This window comes from Psittacula echo (assembly GCF_963264785.1).
Source record: "Psittacula echo genome assembly, chromosome: 14".
NCBI lineage: Eukaryota > Metazoa > Chordata > Aves > Psittaciformes > Psittacidae > Psittacula > Psittacula echo.
The window spans coordinates 9,177,242-9,198,229 of record NC_137750.1 but is presented as its reverse complement, the minus strand read 5'-3'; the positions used below and the strand labels follow the sequence as shown (position 1 = coordinate 9,198,229).

Below are 20,988 nucleotides of genomic sequence, written 5' to 3'. Positions count from 1 at the left end.
AAAGCTACTCCGAAGCTGAGTGTGCAGCTGGGCACGTCTGTGTGAGCCGCACGGTGCCACAGCTTGCACCACTTCAGCCTGAGCTCCAGGCATCAACACCAACCCCTTCTGACAGAGCCATCTTCCCTCAGTCGCTCACACCCTCTCGGTTTGTGCATCTCTCTGCTCAGGATCTGATGTTTGTCCCTTCCCATGTTGATTCAGCTCCTGCCCTCTTGACCCTCTTTTTATCCTCCCCACCCTGTGTTTTAGTGGCATCATTTAAAAGTGATGATATCTCTGAAATGTGTCCAGGCACATCAACAGGAAAAGAAAAATTAATGGGCTAGGGTTTTAGTCCACTTTGGGTGAACCATAAAGAAGAATTATGTAAAACAGTAGTACTGTTCCTGCAGAAAGTGCATGCCTCATCACTTATGTCACACACTTAATTTTACACTTCCAAAGTCTGCAAACACCACAGACTCCCCAAGAGTGATGTGAACCAGAACACAAAACCAACAGCACCAATTTCCCAGACTCAGAAGGTCCAGGTTTTCAATCCTGTTAATAAGTTGAGGTTTTAATCCAAGGAAAGGCATTACTTTAAAACATGAGAACAGCTTAAATAGTCTTGAGAATGTACTTTTAAACTACAAGTGTGGTATTTTAAGACAGGTATAGTGATTTTACTCCCCCTTTCGCCGGCAGCAGAGTTCAGCTTTCATTTCTTGCACTTCTAAAGGCATCAGAAACCAACACACCACAGCAGTGCAGAGAGGCACCAGCGCTGCATCTCAGGGCAACAGCAGAAGTGTAAATGCTTCCCTGTGCAATACCTCTTCCATGTCTCCCCGTGTCCCCTTGTCAGGCCCTACTGCCTGAACACCATTCCCCATGCCTTAGGGAAGAACAGAAACCAGTGTAGACCTGTGGCTATCATGCCAGGGTGTCACATCCACATCCGCACATGCTCTGCAGGGAGCGGTGGTGACAGACACATCGCACAGCATGACCTGCGCTGGCAGCATTGATTTTCCAAAGCAAGCGGCTTGCGCTCCCTCTTCCCCATTGCTCCGATGCAGGTCACATCCAGATCCGTTTCAAACAGGTACAAAAGGCTGGCAAGTATCAACCTCAGTTACAGAGCCAGAAAAAAAAGCTACTTTGTTAAAACTGACCCTGACGCTGCTGCTGGAGGAGCGGAACCACGATTGTTAAGCATCCTTAACTCCCCCGTACACTCTCAGCGCAAGCCTGTAGAATGGGTTTAAAGGGGGGGAAATGACTAAGCAAGACAAATCAATATGGTCAAAAAGGACTTTTAAAAGCACAATAGGGTCAAGCTGAGGAAGAGCCAAGTGTATTTTCCAATGTTCAGGGTCTCCCTCCTCGCAAACCGCATGAGATTCATGCCAGACCTGCTGCTTGGAGCCTGATGGGATTCCTTGAACTAGGTCATACAGGGGGGGATCAGTGTGGCACTGTGATGGGGACTCTGTTTTTGAGGTCAACAGGAGGCAATAAGAAGTAAAGCACTAGAAAAGCCCCCATTGCTTGGTGGGAAGTGAGCAGTGAGTGCTATGATGATGTCCTTTGGTCTCATGAAACTGCTGAAGAAGCTCAAAGCTCTTCAGCAGAAGAATTTGAGGCAGTTTGCTTTAGTTCCAGTTCCCTGGGTTACTCTGCATTTTCTAAGCAAAAGAGACCAAAAAAGTTATTCACTTGTCCAATCTATACATACCAGCTAAATCCATTTCATCTGGTGTTCTAGCTGCATCCTAAACTTGAAAGCCTGTGTTCAGCTAAGCAGTTCTCCTAGAAAGGCAGGCAACCCTGGGAAGTTGAGCACCCACTCTAGAGGGATGGAGAATCACCACCTTCACTGAGATTTGTTTCTGGGGCTCCCCAACAGTGTAGCACAAGTGTGTGTCATGCTGCTCATCCAAATGCAGTTTCAGCAGAGGCCCTGCTCTGCCCTTGTCTGGTAGATCAAGGAGATTAAGGACCCTGAAACTTCTGATCTCCCACACTGACCACATCACCTGCATTCCCTTCGATAACCTAATCAGGTTCTGCTCCTGTCCCTCATGTCAGGCATTTTCTTTGCTCTCTTAGTCACTTACTTGACTTTCCTGCTCCTCCCTCCCAACATTTCACAAGTGTTTGTCATTGGATGTCTGATTTGATTGTAGCAAAGAAAGAGAACTCACTTTTCAAAAGAGAGCAGATCACATCTCTTCTGGTGCCCGCTGCTCCCCTTGCTAGCAAAACCCAAGAGTCTCTCTACCTGGTTTTATTATAATCAGGGTACTCACCTAGAGCTCCTGGTCAGCTGAGACCTTTGGGATTCTTTACACAGCAGCTGCTGCCTGAGACCCAATCCCTGTTCTGCAAACCACTGGCTGCAGGAGGGCTTAAAATAAATTACTTCCTTGCTGCATTACATGATAATGGAAATACTTCTTGTTTCCTTACTAACCCAGGCCACCAAGGGCGCTGACTGCTCAGCCATTTTCCTCCACCATCACTCAGTTCTTCAGATGAGCAATAAGCTTCCTGCAAAGTTGTTTTGTTGTCTTAGAAGTGATTTCCTGCCCCTGAAAAGGCAGTCTGTAAAATCTGCTGATGACTTAGTTATGGACACCAAGATAAACTAGCTTAATGCCATGATAGCATGGCAGATGCAAGAAACCTTGACTCTCGTCCACTGGGTACCTCATCCCTGGCCTCCTGCCCTCCAGGCAGCGATGTACCTTGAGTGCTTCTCCATATCACAGCACAACCTCCTTCAGAGGTCTCAGCTTCTGCCCTGACACAGACATGGGGGGACCATGATGCAGAGCAGACCTAGGAAGTCACCTCAAGGAGGAAAATAACATAAGAGAAGAAAAAAACCCAAGGAGATGGTATCAGCATTAGAAGATCCCTTATCAAGATAGGCTAAGGAGAAAAGGGACTTTCCTTTCCACACGCATTTTAAACAGCACCATACAGTTTCCTTGCAAGCTACTAAGAATGCAGTTTTTCACGCAGATTTTCTTCCTCCCACAAGTCAGGCTTTTCTGAACCCATGCAGTAGTTATCACTCTCATGATCTGCCCAGTCATGAGCGTCAGCTTTGTTAGACAGGGTGGCATGAGTCATTGTGGCTACTTGAATCTTAAATGTGTCATACACAAAAGCAAGTAGTTCATCCACAGCATCTTCCCTTTCCTCTCCCTATTTGAGTTAGAAAATAAAACTTTTGATTGATTCTGGCCTCTTCTATAAAATACTTTGAGACTTAGTGACCAAAAGTACTAGGTAGGAACAGCTAAACATCATTATCAACCACCCAATATTTCTAGTGAGAGTTCAAATATCTTTTCTTGCTGTTGATCACAGGTAAAACATCCTTTCTGGGTAGATGCAGTGTGGAGGCTCTTGCACCATGTGATACACACCCCCAACATCCACAGTGGTCCAACATCCCCGCAAGCATCACCAAAAGCCAAAGCAGGAGCAGCACTGCCAGCACCATACACTCAGCTGTGGTCGGACAGGCAGCACCAATGCAGGCTAACAGGAAGAAGCAGATGTATCATAACCTAGACAAGGCAGATTTTGAAGGCAAAGGAATGGCGGATCACAGCTCTTCTTTCTAAGCCCCCCAAAATAAGGCTGTTGCAATTACCTTTCCCTCTGCTGCTCTGCTCCCTGCACTTTCTGACTTCTTGTGGTTCTGTGTCCCCCACCCCAAAAAAAAAAAAAAAAAAAGAAAAAAGAAAAAAATCTGCTTTCAAAAGCACCAGGAAGAAGCCCAGTCGACTTCACATTACAGCTCGGAAACTGAGGCATGTAACAGACATGGCAAGTAGACAGACCTGGTTGTGGTGGTAATCCAACCCCCAGCTCCTTGGGAAGTGCCAGTGTTACTGGCTGGGGGGACTCTGGAAGGAAAAGCAGAGACACAGTTCCCATCACTTCCACCTGTGCTGTCATGTAGATGAATCCAGACCTGCCGATTAGGCAGGAATTGTCACAAAACAAGGCTCTTTCCCAAGACTTTAGGCTCTTCCTGCTTCCAAAGGAAATGCAGTGAGGACGGCCGCACTTCAGCGCTGGTCACACTTCCCTTCCTTTGCAAGGAAACTGAGAGCATGGGAAAAGCTTAGAAAATAATCAAAATAGCTTTGCTGCTTTGAGATTTCTGGATAACCAACTGCATTTCTTGGTAAGAGAAATGTGGTCAGATCTCATCCCTTAGTGCCACAGAGCTACACAGCCCCTGCTCCAAACACAGAGCCAGGATACTGCACAGAAAGGGTCGGGTATCTTTGAAACCTGGATAATCAAAATAGGATGAAATCTGGAAGAATGATGGGAGGTCAGCACCTAAAGGGCTTTTAATAAAGTCATTGCTCATGAAGAATGCATCAGTGTGAAGGACCTCAATAGCACTGGTGAGTCCCCGTGTGGCTGCGAGCCACCAACACCATGCAGTTAAAGCAAGTGCACTCCTAAAACAGTGAGATGCTTCCAGCAGCAAAGCAGAAATCACTAGTGCTCCATCTTGAGTCATACTGGCAGCCCAGTGTCAGGAAAAGCAAGCAGAAGTGAAGGTGGAGAGGGGATGTGACTGCTGGAAGCATCACATGTAGCTGCACTACAGGGGAAAGCTGCTGCAGGCAAAGATCACTGTTACTAAGGGAACAAAAGAAAAGCCCAATCCAAACTCAAACATGGTTATGGCACAAACAGGTCAACATGAGCTGGAAATGAGAAGATTTTAACAGTTAGTGATGGGAGATATAAAGGGACTGCTGTGAAATCAAAAGGACAAAAAGCCAAGAAGGTTTTGAGGTGGGGCATGGCTGCTTGTAGGAAATACAACGCGACACGGGGAAGGAGATTGCTCCTGAGCCTGCAGCTTCTCAGATACTGCACAAACAGGGAAAACAGCAAACCCGGTGTTCTGAGACAACCCTGGAGCTGAGAGGCCCAACAGAGCTGGGCAGGTGGAGGAACAACTGCAGACACAAGGTCCCTGCAGCCTCTTCTCCACCTCCTGCAGGGGATCAATGCATAACTTCATCTTAGGTTTAACTCCATTATGTCAGAGCGTGGAGTTGTTCTCAAACAGGACAAGGGAATTCATTGCATGTGGTTACACTGAGCTGGGGAAGCAGAGGACCAACATCCATCCTCTCACCCTGCTAACCTGAAAACAGAGCCGAGTCTTTCCTGCCCACAACGTGTTCAAACTCTTGATGGTCCCCAGCACCTTCCCTGCCTCTGTGGGAACTGAGATGAAGTGGCCCTGGGTTCACATCAGTGCTGAGGTGGGATCCAAACCAGGCACCCAGTCCTACTGCCTGCAGGGAGAATGCTGCATGTTAGCATCCACCATGCTCAGATCCAGCAGCACATGGCTATGCTGAAAGGGCACAGATCTGCACCTAACAAATCCCTTCCTATGCACCCAACCCTCCTCAACTCCAGAAAGCAATTTGCCTCATTATATCCAGTGATCTGTATGCAGAGGATGAGCTCACCACGGGCCCCACCAACCTCACGCTGGTGCTGGAGCCCAGCTTGAAGTGTTCCACGCTGAGACAGTGATTCCGGCTATTGTGCATGCCGAGAGCCTGGAAAGGGAAGTGCTATCCCGAGCCCAGGCCAAGAGCATTGCACCAGCCCCAGCCAAGTGCACACCCAGGAGGTGAGCACTGCACCGGAGGAGCCGGCTGGCAGCCCCCGTGCCTGGGAAGGGAAAGGAAGGGAAGCACAACTCCCTGGTGTTGATTAAACGTCGGGGGATACTTGCAGAGAAAGGAAATGGGAAGAGGATCAGGGACTGCATCTGCCTGAACCTCACGCAGTTAAAACAAACGCAGTCTCATGCCCTCATTCTTTTGATTTAGTTTCAGGTCAGACTTTCCTAAGAACCTAGGAGGCGCAGTTTAGGATCCAAGCAGAAAACTGACTTTATTACTTTCATTGTTTTTAAAATTATTCATTATTAGTTACTGCATTTTAATATTAAGATCAAGCAGGCACAAGAAGCAGCTTTGTGTGACAGCACGGATGTTTTAACAGCACCAAGAGGCTTCAGAAACCTTGCTTATCCTCTGATGAGTTTAGCACACACATGGCACAGCACATTTCCATTGCAAAGCCTTCCCGTGTAGCTGAGGGTGCATCTGACTCCAGAAGAAAATGCAGTGCCTGGACCTTCAAGCTATGAAAGAGCTCCCCGCCGTTTCCACCCCATGCGTATTTGCAGGAACAGAAAGGGGAGGTGAGGGTGAGCCAGAAGATTGAACCCCTCAGAAAGAGGCTATTTCCATTGCTGCAAACTTCCCCTAATTAGGGAGAATTTGCAGGAATAAATAAACTGGCAGAGCTATGTGCATGCACTCCGCTTCCAGATGTGCATGTCTCATTTTCTCGTGATGTCCAAGGCAGGGCTGGAAACTCCATCCCCACACATGGGGAGGAGGCAGGCACAGCATGGGCTCCCCATGCTGAGTACACCTCCATGGCAGCCCCATGGGTGCAAATCCCACTCCATCCCACCTCCTCATGCAAATCCCAGCTGTTCTGCACCCCTCCAGTGCTCACGGTCCCCCTCTTATAACAAGAGGCCACCCATGGGATGCTCCTGTCCCTGCTGCAGAGCAGAGTGTGAGCTGGAAAAGAAGCTTTTAGAGCTACTGCGCCTGCTTCTCCCTCAGCTGCCTGCTCACGACCTTTTCAACCCAAACCTTTCCAGTCATAAATATACCAGCTCATGGCAGGAAACCTGCTTTTCTTATACCTGCCCCTGCTTCTCAGAGAGCTGTTTCCAGCAGCTCGTGCTCTCTGCACCAGCCCCCATTATTTTCTCCTGGCTTCTCTGAGATATTTCAGGCACACAACAAAATCTGCTGCAGCACAAAGAGCCTAAAACTCCGTGTAGGGGCTCAGGAAGCACCAGGAGCCTCAGGTCAGGCCTCGGGACCAGCGGTACCTCCTGAGCTCCCTGCACACCACCACGAGTGTTTTATTATTATTATTCCTTTCTGACATAAACCGTTTGATAGAGAACAATTCCCAGCCCCACACCCACTCCGCTTCCTCCAGGCAGCTGGAACACAGTGGGAGGAGGACACAAGGGCAGGAGGAAAGGAAGGAAAGGAAGAATGATCACAATTTTCCTTTCCTTTTCAAGGCTTTGGCAAATGGCAGCGAAAGCACCAGCAGGGATGCTGAGGTGTGCCCAGCAGCATCCACACAGCACCAAGCACCGCTGGTGGTTTCCCCTTTGCTCCAGCTCTACCACAGAGGGATGGGAAGGGTGCACAAGTGGGTAGGCATCACTACCAACATGCATTGGCTGTGTGCTCCCATCTCCATGTGGATGGGAATTGGGTGCCCCAGTATCACCCTGTGATGATCTGGCCAGGGAAATCATGCCCTCAGCTCCACCACCTGCACTTCTGCTGCCCAGGAGACCTTGGCAAGTCCAATACAGGCAGGATTGGTGCCATTAAACTCCTGGGGCCGGGGAATGCAAATGGGAACGGGATGGGCCAACCTGGACCTAAAGAGGGAAAGTTGCACAGTTGATTTAAGATTAAAAAGACCAAATCAAACTGATTCAACATGCTAGCTTTTAGGGAAATTTCCTTCGACTTCCTTTCCCTTTCACATGCTCAACCGCTTCTGCCCCACTCTCACCCATGCACAGCCTCATGCCTGCAAGTTCCCTGTTGCAGGGCACTTGTTTCTGCTGAGATCACTTCAGGAGGGACCTGATGCTGTCGCCACCATCTTCAGGCTCACCCTGTCTGCTAGAAGAGACTGTCAACACCAAGCCTCATCTAGAGCAGGTCAATGCTTGGGCTTCCCCCTATCCACGCCTGCCCCAGCGCAGCTTTCCAAAAGCCCTCCCTCGGCATGGGCCGCAGCCAGCACACGCGGCGGGGGGACGCTGGGGATTTCAGCCTGCAGAAACAAAAGAGGATCCAAAAAAGAAGAGCAATCAGCTGGGAGACGTGCTGCAAGCAGGCCAAAAGCAGGGGCCATCATCCAGTGTTTGCCCTAAATAGGAAAGAGGCCCACAAGCACGCTGGGGGCAGAGCACCAGCCATAGAGAGAGACGGCACCGAGCCAGGCGGGAGAGGAGGAGATTTCCAGCAGCAGTATGAGGGGGGAGAGAAACTCCCTGCTGGCAATTCCCCAACAAACAGGACAGCAAAACCCTGGAGGCGGCTGAGTTTGGGGGTCCTGGAATAGAGTAAAACTCAGAGACACTTCAGCAGCCTCTGCGCTGCCATCAATGTGGGACACAGCCCTTCCCTGGGTGGTTGTGCAAAGCATCTTGCTGCAGGCTGCCAGGCAATTAGCTCTGAGCCTTTTGTTTCTAAATGAGAGAAGCGGAGTCCAAATGTCCTGAATGAGCAGAGCTGGACCTGCTCCCTGCAGTGACAGACAGGGATGGGTTATGTCTCCCCACACACAGCCTGTCCTCTGTTTGCAGCCCTTGCAGCAAAGCTCAGCAGGTAAAGGGGAACAGGGCAAGTCCTCTTTCTGACAAGATGTGGCCACTGCCATCATACCAAGCCAAGCCACAAGAAGCTCATACTGTGCTCCCTTGCCATTCTACCCCGTCATACACACCACTGTCCAGCGAGCTCAGCCTTTTGTTAATACTTCATCTTAATTTGCAGTGCCAGTGCCTGTAATAATCACAGCAGGTCAGGGAGTGTTGGACTCGACGTTCCACCGGCAGAATTAAACTGCTCTTGTTTAGAAGAAGTTAAAATAAGGTAGAAACTAAATCTGAAATGTTTTTCCTTATAAAGGAATGGCAGGAGGAAAGCGCTGTGTGCATTAAGCATCAGCCTTTCTCCTTCAGCAGGGGCTGTCAGTGGCTATAAGCTCAAGGGCTACTGCTATTCCCAGACAAGTATCCATGGGCAGAACACAGCCATGTTTATGTTAACAAAAGGAAATAAACCGCCAGACCTGCCAGAGCTCTGTCTTTACATACCTTTCTTTTCCACTGAAAAATCCCCCTGCACAACAGTACCCCCAGTTTGGTTGGTTTAACAACCAAACAACATTCCTGAGAGTCAAATAAAGCTGCTCCACTGCCTTGATCCGGTGCCTGGGTCCCCAGGGAGTGCTCCTCTGCAGAGACACGTGCCTTGACATATCAGCAGCACCCTCCTACAAGAAGGACCCTTAATCACTCCGTTGCCACCAGCTCCATCCTCCAGCCACAAGTCTGCATGTTCCCTGCCAGGGGCATCTCATCTGCAGCTCCAGCTCCACTTCTGCAAGTGGTTTCCAAGCAAGTTTTTTCCTCAGTGCTTGTTTGTAACTTGGGAGAGTTTGTGTTGTAACAGAGTTACAAACAGAGTGCTTGTTTATACCTTGCCTGCCAGCTGGAGGATGGACAGCTCTTCCATACACTGCAGAGATGTGCTAGCGCCCCGGAGCAGCTCTGGGTGCGCACTCAGCGCCAAAAATGGTGACCCAGTACAGAAGCAGGGCTGGGCTGTCCCCATCCCCACCGTTCCCTGCACAGCCCTGGCATTCAGCAAGGTTTGCAAGCGTGATGGCAGAGGCATGCTCCTGTGCAGCTCTGGAAAGCCAGGCATTGTGGAAGCAGCTAGAGGCTGATTTGCACATGAGCAATCCATTACTTGGAGAAAGAGGTGCCCACTTGGTCACTTGCCAGCCTGCAAACAGATTTAAGACATGTGGGAATTGAACCTCCGGTCCAGTTATCACTGTGGCCAAACAGGCCACCTCCTTTACTGGCCTCTAAGAGAGCCCCTGGCAGCACAATAAAAGAAGTATTGAGTAAAGCTACAGACTTGCTTAAAAACCTTGAGGAGGATGAGCCATTTTGCAGCCAAGCTTCATATAAACACATTGATAATGATGTTGGCATCAGAGTTGGAGATGAATAGGGCTGCACGGCAACAGCAGGCTTCTATGTCTGCCTCAAGAAAGCCCCTTTCTTGCAATGCACATGTTTAATCCATGATCTGTGTCTGCTGCCAGCCACATTCATACCAAAATCTGCTCACCTCATCTATCTCCTATAATCCATGGATTTAGGTGAGGCGGGAGCAGCGAGGCAGAATGTCAGGGCTCACTTGTAAATTCCACTCTGTGCTGTCCTGCTCTTCAGTGAAACCTCCATCCTGTCTTCATTAAACACCTCCATCTGAGCTTAACACACAGATGGAAGCCGGAGGTGTTGCACAACTACAGCACCCTCACATCAGATGTAGCTAAAAGCTTGTGTTTGGCAGCTTTGATGAGGCCCATCTGAACAAAGTCTTGGACACAAAGACCCAGTTCTCCACCCTACTCAGGGGACACGTTAGTGCTCCACTGTCTCTCAGGTGGAGTGGCTGGGGGTCATCCTACCACCCAAAGCCTCTTGCACCACATCCCCTCTGCACCCCTCAGAGAGGGGCTGTCCCAGATCTGCTCTGTGGACAAGGAACAGCATCACCAACCATGCCAAGTTGCTCATTCGCTGAGACACAAACACACCAGTAAGAGCATCAGATTGTTCTTGGTCTTCTGAGGACAACATTAGATTTGGGACACTCCGGTTCACTTTTGGTCACGTTGGTGCAGTCCCAGAATAAAGCCTGCGTGCTCATCTCTAATGGACGTGTCTTGATTTGGCTGTCACTTTGATTTGCATCACTCAGCAACTTTGCTGATTGCTTCAGAAAATGCAGGTTTGTGCAGCTCCTGGCCTCTGAGCTCAGACAACCATGAGCTGATTGCAGTTGGCTTCACAACAGCACAAGAACACAGACACCAAGCACTTGTCCTGGCAGAGCAGTAGACAACATCAGCAGAAGTCAAACTCCTGTAAGTGCACTTGTGAAGACACTTCACCGAGTTCAAAGAAACCCCTTCTTCCACTGTTACTGCTCCTACCCTACATCATCTGCACATGCTGACCAGCTACAACCTGCCATGATTTCCATGGCCATTCCTATATAATACTAAACATCTTATTAAAACTTTGGAGCAAGCACTGCACAGCACAGTGAATATTCCTGCTGTCTTTCTCATGCATTCCAGCACAGTACAAGCTCCTCATACTCTTCCCTACCCACTTGCAAGGCACAAAAGCATGGGAGTTGAACACAGATCAGTGTTATCCACCAAACCAAAGGGTGAGTTTTGCAGGAACTGTAGTGATGTTCTGAGGCACTGGGACAGGCTGCCCAGAGAAGCTGTGGCTGCTCCATCCCCGGCAGTGTTCAAGGCCAGGTTGGACAGAGCCTTGGGCAACATGGTCTAGTGTGAGGCATCCCTGCTCATGGCAAGGGGTTGGAACTGGATGATGTTAAGGTCCTTTCAAACCCAAAACAGTCTGAGATTCTGTGATTCTATAACTGGCTGGATTGTTTCCAGTTGCTAAAGCAGGAAACAGTCCAGGCCAGTTCTTGAATGCCAGACATGTTGAGTACCTGTAGACTTGAGAATGTGAAGACAACCCATCCACATCCCAAGAACCAGGCAGTCTCCCTCTGCACACCCCCAATGATGTGTGTTACTCAGAGGCATAGTGGTACTATCAAACAATTCCCTTTATTTCCCTGAATTAGGCACTAAAAAAGCATTTTGAACACAGTTTTCTTGCTACATCCAGCAAACTTCTAGTTGATAAGGGTGAAGAGCTGGCAAAACTCAAGGAAAGCTGACAAAGGAATGAAGCAAAAAGAAGGAAACAGCCACAGCCTCTGCACATCGGGGCACAGGCAGGGGTTTGCTGGGAATGTCTGATCAGAGTTCACATTGCACAGCAGAAGGATGGTTAGAGGGATGAACTGGACATCTTCCAGGGACAAGCATCCCAAGCCACACACCATTCTAGACTTCCCACACTGTCTGATGCTTCCTTAGAAGTTCCCATTCCCAAAGACAAGGACCTCTTTGCATCTCATTACCACTCCTGATCTTTCATATGATGATAACTCTAACTTTCAGCCACATCTAAAGAGAGACTGGATATCTACCTTTCTTCTATCTCAAGGGCTCCCCCAGCCCACAAGCAGTCACCCAAGGATGGATTTGCAGCCCCAGCAACTAGACCTGTTGGGCATTTACAAGATGTACATGGTCTGCATTTCCCTCAGGTGCTTCCCCTGAGGGAGTTGTGCAGCTCACCTGGAGCTGCAGCATTGGGAAGCCCCATAGAAGCAGCCAGAGCATCTCCCATCAAGCTCTGGGAGCCCAATTTTGAGGACAAGAAAATCTCCCAGCACAGCAAAGAAAGGGCTCTACAACACATTATCTGTGCTTTTGCTTCCTTTCCCCTGCCCCTCACACTCAGAGCTGCGAGCTCCTTGCAGCCAAGCCCACATAGAGCAAGCACTTTCTCAGCTTGAGAGCCAAGAGAAGCCCCCATGGATTAGAGCCTGATGCTCCATTTGTGGTCAAAAAAGCACAGTGTGTCAGAAAGCACTGGAAGGGCAAGGGGCTGTTATGTATGTCTCAGATTTATTGCCACTCCTTCCCCAGGGCCTCTGGAAGTCTCAAAGTGCCCTGGCTTCAAGGCAAGCCCATGAAACACAGCTCCGCAAAGTCCGTGTCCTGCTTTTCCACTTTCCCACTCCACCCAGCCCCCAGAAGCTACTAGAGGTGTGGCATCCTCCTTTCTCTGCCAGTATGGAGATAAACCGCAACTCCTACTCCTTTCTAGAGAGAAAACCTGATTGCAGTGGGTGTGCAGGTCCAGCTCCTGCAGCATCCTGAACCTATGGCAAGTCACATCCGCAAGAAGAGATTAGGAAGGCACAAAGAGGTGAAAGACATCAGATGGAGCCACACAAGCAAGTTGGAACTCCTGAGGGTAACTGCTGGCTTCTTGCTGTGTCCGAATCAGCTCCCAACAACTTCAGCAGCAGCAGGCACTGGGCTGAGCTGAAGCCATAGAACAGACCCCACAGCAGGATCCGAGCAGCTTTGCTCTGCCCAAGGTGGTTCCCATCCCATCCCACCCCAACATCACAGAGTTCCTGGTGCAGCTCTGCATCTTGCAAGGGGCTGTCAGCAGTTTGCAGATTGCATGTCCCAGCCCCATCTGTAAAACAAGGATGTTTATCTAACCCCAGGAAAACGTCAAGAGCAACAGGATTGCCAGGGAATATGCTTCCAGCTGCTGGAGCTCCGACAGCCCATGTCAGACCAGAATCTGCCCTGAACTCTTAATATTAAAAGGGCAACTTTCTATTTTATGGAAAACAAAGTCCTTGCAAGCTAAGATGCTCCTGTTCATGACAGACACAGCTGATGAGCAGGGTATTGAGTCTGAATGGCCACTTCCAGCACTTCCCAAAAAAGACCAGCTCCCCACAGAGCAAATTCTGCATCTCTGTTGGAAAACACCAGGTTTGTTGTTGCTTTTTCAAGCAGTTTCTTTTCCAAGCCAGAAAAAGGATTGAAACTGTCTTTATTGTTCAGGTCCATGCAATATGAATGAGAGTGCTATGAAGGGGATATTTTGATGGGTTATTCTGATGATGGATCTGACATATCTGCCTTAAAAGAAATCTCATTTGTGAGCAGCAGCTTGCCTCAGAAAGCAGCTTTACAGATATTGGCAGCTCTTCACATTAACTCGTTTTCCTACAGACAGGAAAAATACTTAAACCATCAATGAAAAGGCAAGTGAGGGATCTGGGAGCAAAGATCTAAAGCCATTGGAAAGAAACATGCAACAGTCCCTGGGAGCTGAGGACCCTGGGCAGTCAGAGGTGGGATCAGCTGAGGTACACGGGCTTTGATGGAGGTGATGCCTCCAAGCCTCATCCACCATCTGAGCCATCCTCATACATCCTGCCACACTCCATTCATCCCACAGACGCTGCTGACCTACATGGTTTATTAATGCAGCTCCTATTCACTGTTCAAGCAGAGAAGGAAGCATGAGAGGCAGTTTGAGTAACTCAGACAGCCAGAAGCAAGTAGGGAACAGTCCCATTTCCTTCCCAGCTGCCAGTGCATCAGCTCCCAAAGGATGCAGGTATCATTGCAGCTGGAAAAAGCAGCACCCCCAGTTTCAACCCAAAACACAGCATGAACTTCTGCTCAAGTTCATACACCCTCTGTGCCCTAAAGCTATCCTTGGTTTTACCCCCACCATGCCCTCTGGATTATAAACCAGCAGCAGTGAAATCTGACAGTAAAAGCTCACATTTGTGTGTCAGCAGCCAGCACTCTTTATTTCATGGGAAAATCTGTCAGCAGAACATCCTGAGCACAACCAAGGTGCCTTGGAACAGCACATCTGACACAGGACCGGATTTCCCATGGTTTATGTTGCTGCCAGGGCACAGAGGGGCTGCCACCAGAAACAGGGCTCTGGTGGCCACTGACACAACAGGCAGCCTTGGACAAGAGGAAGTTCAGTAAAGAAAAGGACTAAGTTGCTCAACTTTGATAGCTGCTTAGTGCTGTATGATGAACCCTTGGCAATGCAGAGGGTTGGGGACCATGCTGTCTGGCTGTCTGCTGTTGTTTAGATTCACAGAGGGATCTGCATCGCTCTGCGGGTGACCAACAGCAGACAAACCTCCTCTTGCTATGCACAGGGTCTGGAGATGAGCAAAGCTTGACTGAGCAGGCAAGCCTGAGCTTCACCAGAGATGGAGCAGGGTCTGGGTCTCTGCTGGCTTGCAAGAGGAAACGCCATTCACAGCAAGAGGAGAGGGAGGAAGGCATCAAGCCAAGAAAGGGGGAGCTCAGACTAAGTCCCCACCCCTGCTGTTGCAGAGTCCTTCCAATACCCCTCCTGATGCCTCTTGGCTCCTTTTTTCCCCAAATTAGTAGACCTTTTCTTCCCCTCAGGTCTGCAGTACTCCCATCCATGCTGTTGCCTCACAGGACTTTAGCTCCTATGAGTACACCACACCAGCATTTCCCACTGTTGCACATCCCCTTCGTCCACCCCTAGGTCCCTGTGCTGATGGCTGTCACCTTCTTGCCTTTGTACAGGGCAAGATTAAGTTTCCTCTCCAGCTGCATACAAAGGGCCCCACTCTCTGAGTAGCCTCAAGACAGTGAGGGGGCTGTGGAGCAGCAACAGGAGTAGAGGACACCAAAGGTGGGTCTTAACCAATGCGGGGATCAGCTATGGGATAAAAGGCCTGTTTTAGCACCCCAGTTTCTGTACAGCCCTGGGTGCACACTTGTTTATCTGCACCAAGCCAAGACCAATGCCATGACATAGCTCCTGCTGCATCATTTTGGAGCAAGGCTGGGAGAAGGCATCCAAACCACACACCTCAGCCGACACTGAGGGTACCACACAAGATCTAGCAACATCCCCTATGTTCCTACAGCACAGCCAGCGAATAGCCCCAGTACAGAGCCCAGCACCACCAGTAACACCAGTCTGCTGGAAAAAACTGAAGAGCAAAGGGAAGACCACCCCAGGGCACCATCTGCACTTAGCCCACTGCAGGGGGTGTTCCAAGGGGTGAAGAGATACAAAAAGAGGAACCAGGAACACCCTTTCTGAATGGAAATGCTGCCTACAGCACTCAGGTCTCTGCTGCACAGGGAGTGGGAAGGGAAGGGTTTCCTGGTTCATGGCCAATACTACTGTTCCTCTTATGGAGGATATGCCTTCCCTAGGGTGTGTTTCAGCTGAGAGCACGACGCACACAGTTTCCATAGCCCACTTTCCCTCTCCACCCACTGGGAATTTTTCACATGTTCTGGAAAAAAACCCAACAACAACATCCCAAAACACAGCCAACTGCGCCCCAGCCATGGCAGTGTCAACCAGAATTCCTTCCCTGGAGAGCTGCTGTCAATACAGATGTCAACCAGCCCTTTTTAGCCAGCTGATACTCAGATTGATCAGTTCTCCTTGAATGGACTAAAGAATGTGAAAAAGGAAAGAAATGCACAATATTTTGTGTGCTGAAGACCACCCCTTCCTGGGCCAAGAGTTCATCTGCTCTTGGGGTTGCCTGCATTGCCACTAACCTGATAAATCAGTCAACATGAGCTCTCTTGGCGAACATTTCTGGAGTTGCAACTCCAGTCTTGTTGCTCCAAGTCCCATTGACCTCATAGAGCCAAGAGAAGCCGCACAGGAGAAGGAAATCAATATATTAAAACTGCTAAATGCTTCAGGGTTGGGGGCGGGAAATAAGGGGGCAAACTGGGGGATCCAGACCAGGAGATTGTCATATTCAGGGGAGAGGGGACAATATTTAAAGACTTCATCTGAAGGTCACTAGCAGAAGACAGTGGGGAAGGACAAAGGGGTTTATGTTCTCTTCCATCTCGCTGGTGAATAGAGGACAGTCAGCTCTTGCTGATGAATGGAGCGGAGATGAATGTGTAAGCTGGCGTTTGGTGGTGCTCCAACTGTGAACATGGCACTGTTTTGCACTGCTCAGCACCAGAGTCCCTCAGGAGGAAGCTCTGCCTGCACTTGCCATGCCTGCAATGACTGGCGGACAGACTTCGTGGCTTGGGAATCCATGCTCTGCAGGATCCAGTGTGAACTCCTCAGCTCTATATCTCCATTTAGAACCCACCATTGCTTCCACCTGCAGTGGTTTAAGCCCAGCCTGTATCTCAGAACCACGCAGCCGCTCCTTCTCTCCCCTCTTTTTCCCTCCCTGCTCCAGGAGGGATGGGGAAGAGAATAAAACAATGTAACTCCCACAGGTTGAGATAAGAACAGTCCAGTAACTAAGGTATAACACAAACCACTACCGCTGCCACCAGTAATAATAACGATAAGGGGAACAGTAAGGAGAGAGAATACAACTGCTTAGCACCCACTGACAGATACCCAGCCAGACCAGAGCAGTGACTGGTCCTTTCCAGGTAACTCCCCCCAGTTTCTATACTGGGCATGAGGTGCTGTGGTATGGAATATCCCTTTGGCTAGTTTGGGTCAGGGGTCCTGGCTCTGCTTCCTCCCGGCTTCCCCTCCTCACTGGCAGAGCATGAGACTGAAAAGTCCTTGATCAGGGTAAACATTACTAAGCGACAACTAAAAAGACCAGTGTGTTATCAGCACTGTTCTCAGACTGAAGTTTAAAACACAGCACTGCACCAGCTACTAAGAAGGAGAAAAATAACTGTTACAGCCAAACCCAGGACACCACCCCATAGGGAGCCCCATCCCAGCCCCGCATGGAGGTGCCGGCATCTCAAAGGGGTCAAATTCCCAGCTTTATCATGACAAATCCCTCACAGCTGTCTCTGCTATGAGGAGTGCTCACAGGCACTCCTGAAGCTCCTATGAGAAGCGGAAAGTATCTACCTCATTTTCCATATAGGAAGTCGGAGCACACGTGTTAAATGATTTACACAAGGATACAGAGCAGGAAAAGGACTCCAACAGCCCAGCTTCTAATTGGCACGAGATCATTCTTTCCCCATGCAGTTCAAACCCTGACTCAGTAGTAAATAAAAGCTGTGCCAAAAAGTGGATCTGTTTAGGAGAGGTACACAGAGATGCTTTTAGTATTGTAGTGAGAAGCATCTATTTTCATTGAATAAAATCACAGAATCCCAAACTGGTTTGGGTTGAAGGGACCTTACAGCTCATCCAGTTCCAACCCCTGCCACAGGCAGCGACACGTTCCGCTAGACCAGCCACTAGACCAGGTTGCTCCAACCCTTGTCTAACCTGGCCTGGATTTGCCCAGGAGTTTTCCAACCTGGGCAAATCCCTCCATGCACACACATACTGGAATTTCCTATCCTCTGCTGTAATCCTCAGCAGTTATTTAGTAGTTGTTTGCCTTCTTACAGCCGAACACAACCTCAGTCCCGTGCCTGCTTTCAGAGCTGAAGCTCCAGCTCCACGGCGAGTTTCCGGGGGACTCACAAGCGGCGGGGCTTGGGACGAGAGATGCGATCGCGGGCAGGGGTTTGGGGCCCCGCATTCCCCAAGCTCCGTATCCAGCCGGGAAGCGGACACCGCCACCTAACGGCACCAGTGCGGCTGCCAGCCCTGGCCCTGGGATTTACCCCCTTCTCCCCCGCCGCAGCATCCCGGCGCGCATCCCAGCACCGCCGCTTCCCGGGGGAAGCACCATACTCTGCGCTGCACTGGGACCTGCCGGCCGCAGCTCATCCCGGCCCACGGGCACCCCGTTCCCAGACCCAGGCACCCCATTCCCAGACCCATGCACCTCTGGGGATGGGGATGAGTCACTTGTGAGTCAGAGATGAAGGCTCTAGGGATGATGATGTTTGCCTGTAGCCCACTGGAAACCAGTGACTGAGACTGCTGGGATACAGCCGCTGATGTATGCTTGAAATGCAGGATGACACCCCCCCTCCACTCCCTCAAGGTCTTGCAAAGTCAGTCCAGGGACCTCAGTCATTGGGCCGCAGCAGGTACCTACTTCTTGGAAGCATTCAGGTGGTTTGTGAAGCCAACCTAGAGATGCTTCTTGAACAGAAATCCCCTCCACACGTGCTAAAAAAGCAGCAGGGAGTTTCTGGAGTGCTATTTGTAGGGTTTGCAAAGGCCCAGCTGGAGCAGCTCAAAAAGCCTCTTCTTTACAGGCAGCATAGTCAAGGAAACAGGTCTCTGGATTGGGAAGGGGAAGATCTGAGCTGATGGCTTGTGCAGCCCCAGGCAATTTGTTCTGTTCCTGTACAAGTCATCAGGACCTTATCTCCAGCTACACCCCCAGGAGTCATCACCCAAACTCAACGGCCAGAGCTGGGGTCCCAACAGCACTGTCACAGCAACATCAGTAACAGAGTGGTCTGCAAAAAACACCCCTGGGCAGGAAAAAGCACTTCCATGGTCTTGGATGAGTCTCCCAGGCCAGGTTCCACCAGGGTGGGCAGGCAGGTACCAGCAGCACAATGCTCTGTACTTCCACCACTGCTTGGATTAGAAGATCTTGAAAACTCTTTGCTTACAGATTGGGTAGAGTCAGAGAGGAGCTGGTACAACAGCTCAAGGACTGGGCAGCACCAGGGGCTTCTGAGGAAGGTGCAGAGATGCAGACCCTCACACAGGACCCCTGATATCAAACAGGAATCTGCCCAACCTCAAAGTCCAAACTAACATCTCAAAGACAGAGAAACAGGGGGAACCTGTGACCTGCTGCAACTCACACAAGTGAGTGACACAGGGACGGAATCCCAGAGCCAGGCATCACCAGCAGCCTTAACCCACCCCACTGTGCAGCTCTGCCCAATATGCTGATCACCACTCTGATGGTAAAGCAGAAATGGGCCCTGGGCATAAAGCCTGGGTCCAAGTCCTGATCCAGGCTTCCCAGCTTTCAGTTTCACACCACCCCACTCCGCAGGAGATGCCTTCCAGCTTCCTAGGTGTCCCTCAAAGCAAGCATCCCTGGCCAAGCATTCAGGATTTGAACTCTTTCTATTTGTCCCCCTAAACCACCCTGATGGACTCAAACCATGGATGCCCCATTCCTGGCAGTGTTCAAGGCCAGGTTGGATGGGGCTTGGAGCAACCTAGTGTGGTGGAAGGTGTCCCTGTCCATGGCAGGGAGTTGGAATCAGGTGAGCTTTAACATCCCTTCCAACCGAAACTGTTCTATGATTCATATGATTCTATGAAACACACCTTGACAAAGGCTCTACCTTCAGTGGAGATGCTTAGCCACTGTGAGACCTGTATGTGTAGCACCAGCTTCCCACGGACATGGAGAAGGAAAAAGGGGAAAAAATAAAAAGAACCTTCATTTTGATACAGGAAAGGGTTTTTCTACAGGGATAACAAGCAAGCACTGGAACAACCTCCCTAGGGACATGGTAGAGTCTTCAGAACTGGAGGTTTTCAAGATAGGATTGGACACGATGCTACATATTTTCGTCTAGGCTCTCTTTCCCACAACAGCCAGGACCAAGGGATGTGTTGAGGCCCCTTCCAACCTGGGCTGTTCTGTAACTATGAAAAAATGCACTTTCAGGTTTATTATATGATTAGTGCTTGTAAAACGGATGCATTTTATTCACCTGTAAAATCATACCCATTCACTCCAAGCCACAACCTGACCAGAGCTGTTCAGAAGTCTCTTAGCATCTCTTAGAACACTCTTACCATCAGCATTTCGTGGCTCTCTCGAATGTTACACTAAAGGGCTGTTTCACTTCATCTGCCACTCAAACAGCAGCTTCATCCTGCAGAAAGGTCTCGCAGTCTTCCTGTGCCAGGGCTGTGGCACCCAGGTGGTAGCACAGGACATGTAACAGCCTGAAGTGCTAGGGAAGAGGCAAAGCAGATGCTGTATCCCACCCAGAGATGACCATAGTTAATTTTCAGTGTTGGATCTTAGGAAGGAAGCTGCCCTTGCAAAAAGAAGCTGTTGGGAAGAATCATAGAATAGTTAGGGTTGGAAAGGACCTTAACATCATCTAGTTCCAACCCCCCTGCCATGGGCAGGGACCCATGAAACATGAAACAAGAAACACGGGCATAGCCCAAGAAACTCAGTAGAAAGGGGTCATTTTCTGTGGATGTTGGTTAAGCATGTATGTAAAGGACATTGTCTCCATCAGCTGTCCAGAGTTGCCGTCAAGCACTAGTAGTATGGGTGGAACAGCTTCAGATCCCATGCACACCTCCCTTCGCCTATGGAGAGCTTCAGCACGGAGACCCACACAACAGATCCTTACCTGAAATCAAATGGTAATAGAAGCACAAATACCTTTTCCCAGGGATTCACAGAAAACCTGGAGCAGAGCAAGAAATGTCGCCTACGTTTTCTCCGGTGACTGTTCCCAGGACGGGACTCAGTGCCCATCAGGACCTTCCCTATTGCCCATACGATGCCGGGATCTGGAGTACAGCCCCAAGCCCAAGAGCAGCACTCACAGCACAAGCCATTCCTGCTCTCTAACAGACTGTCCATTACTTACAGCTGTAAGAACCACGTGGAGAAGCCAACAGGACATAGATATAGTGCTTCTGAGATCATTAAGGCAACAGAAGACATGTGTTGACCCAGACATACTTCCCTAGCTACGTAC

At 49.7% G+C, this 20,988-nt stretch overlaps 1 protein-coding gene across 1 annotated transcript in view; it reads right to left on the bottom strand.

Annotated features, from left to right (window-relative positions):
• SEPTIN9 (septin 9) overlaps nt 1-20,988 on the bottom strand; it is a gene marked incomplete at its 5' end in the record, with an annotated part of 133,312 nt that overhangs the window by 69,310 nt on the left and 43,014 nt on the right. The gene's annotated exons all lie outside the window — the stretch shown is intronic.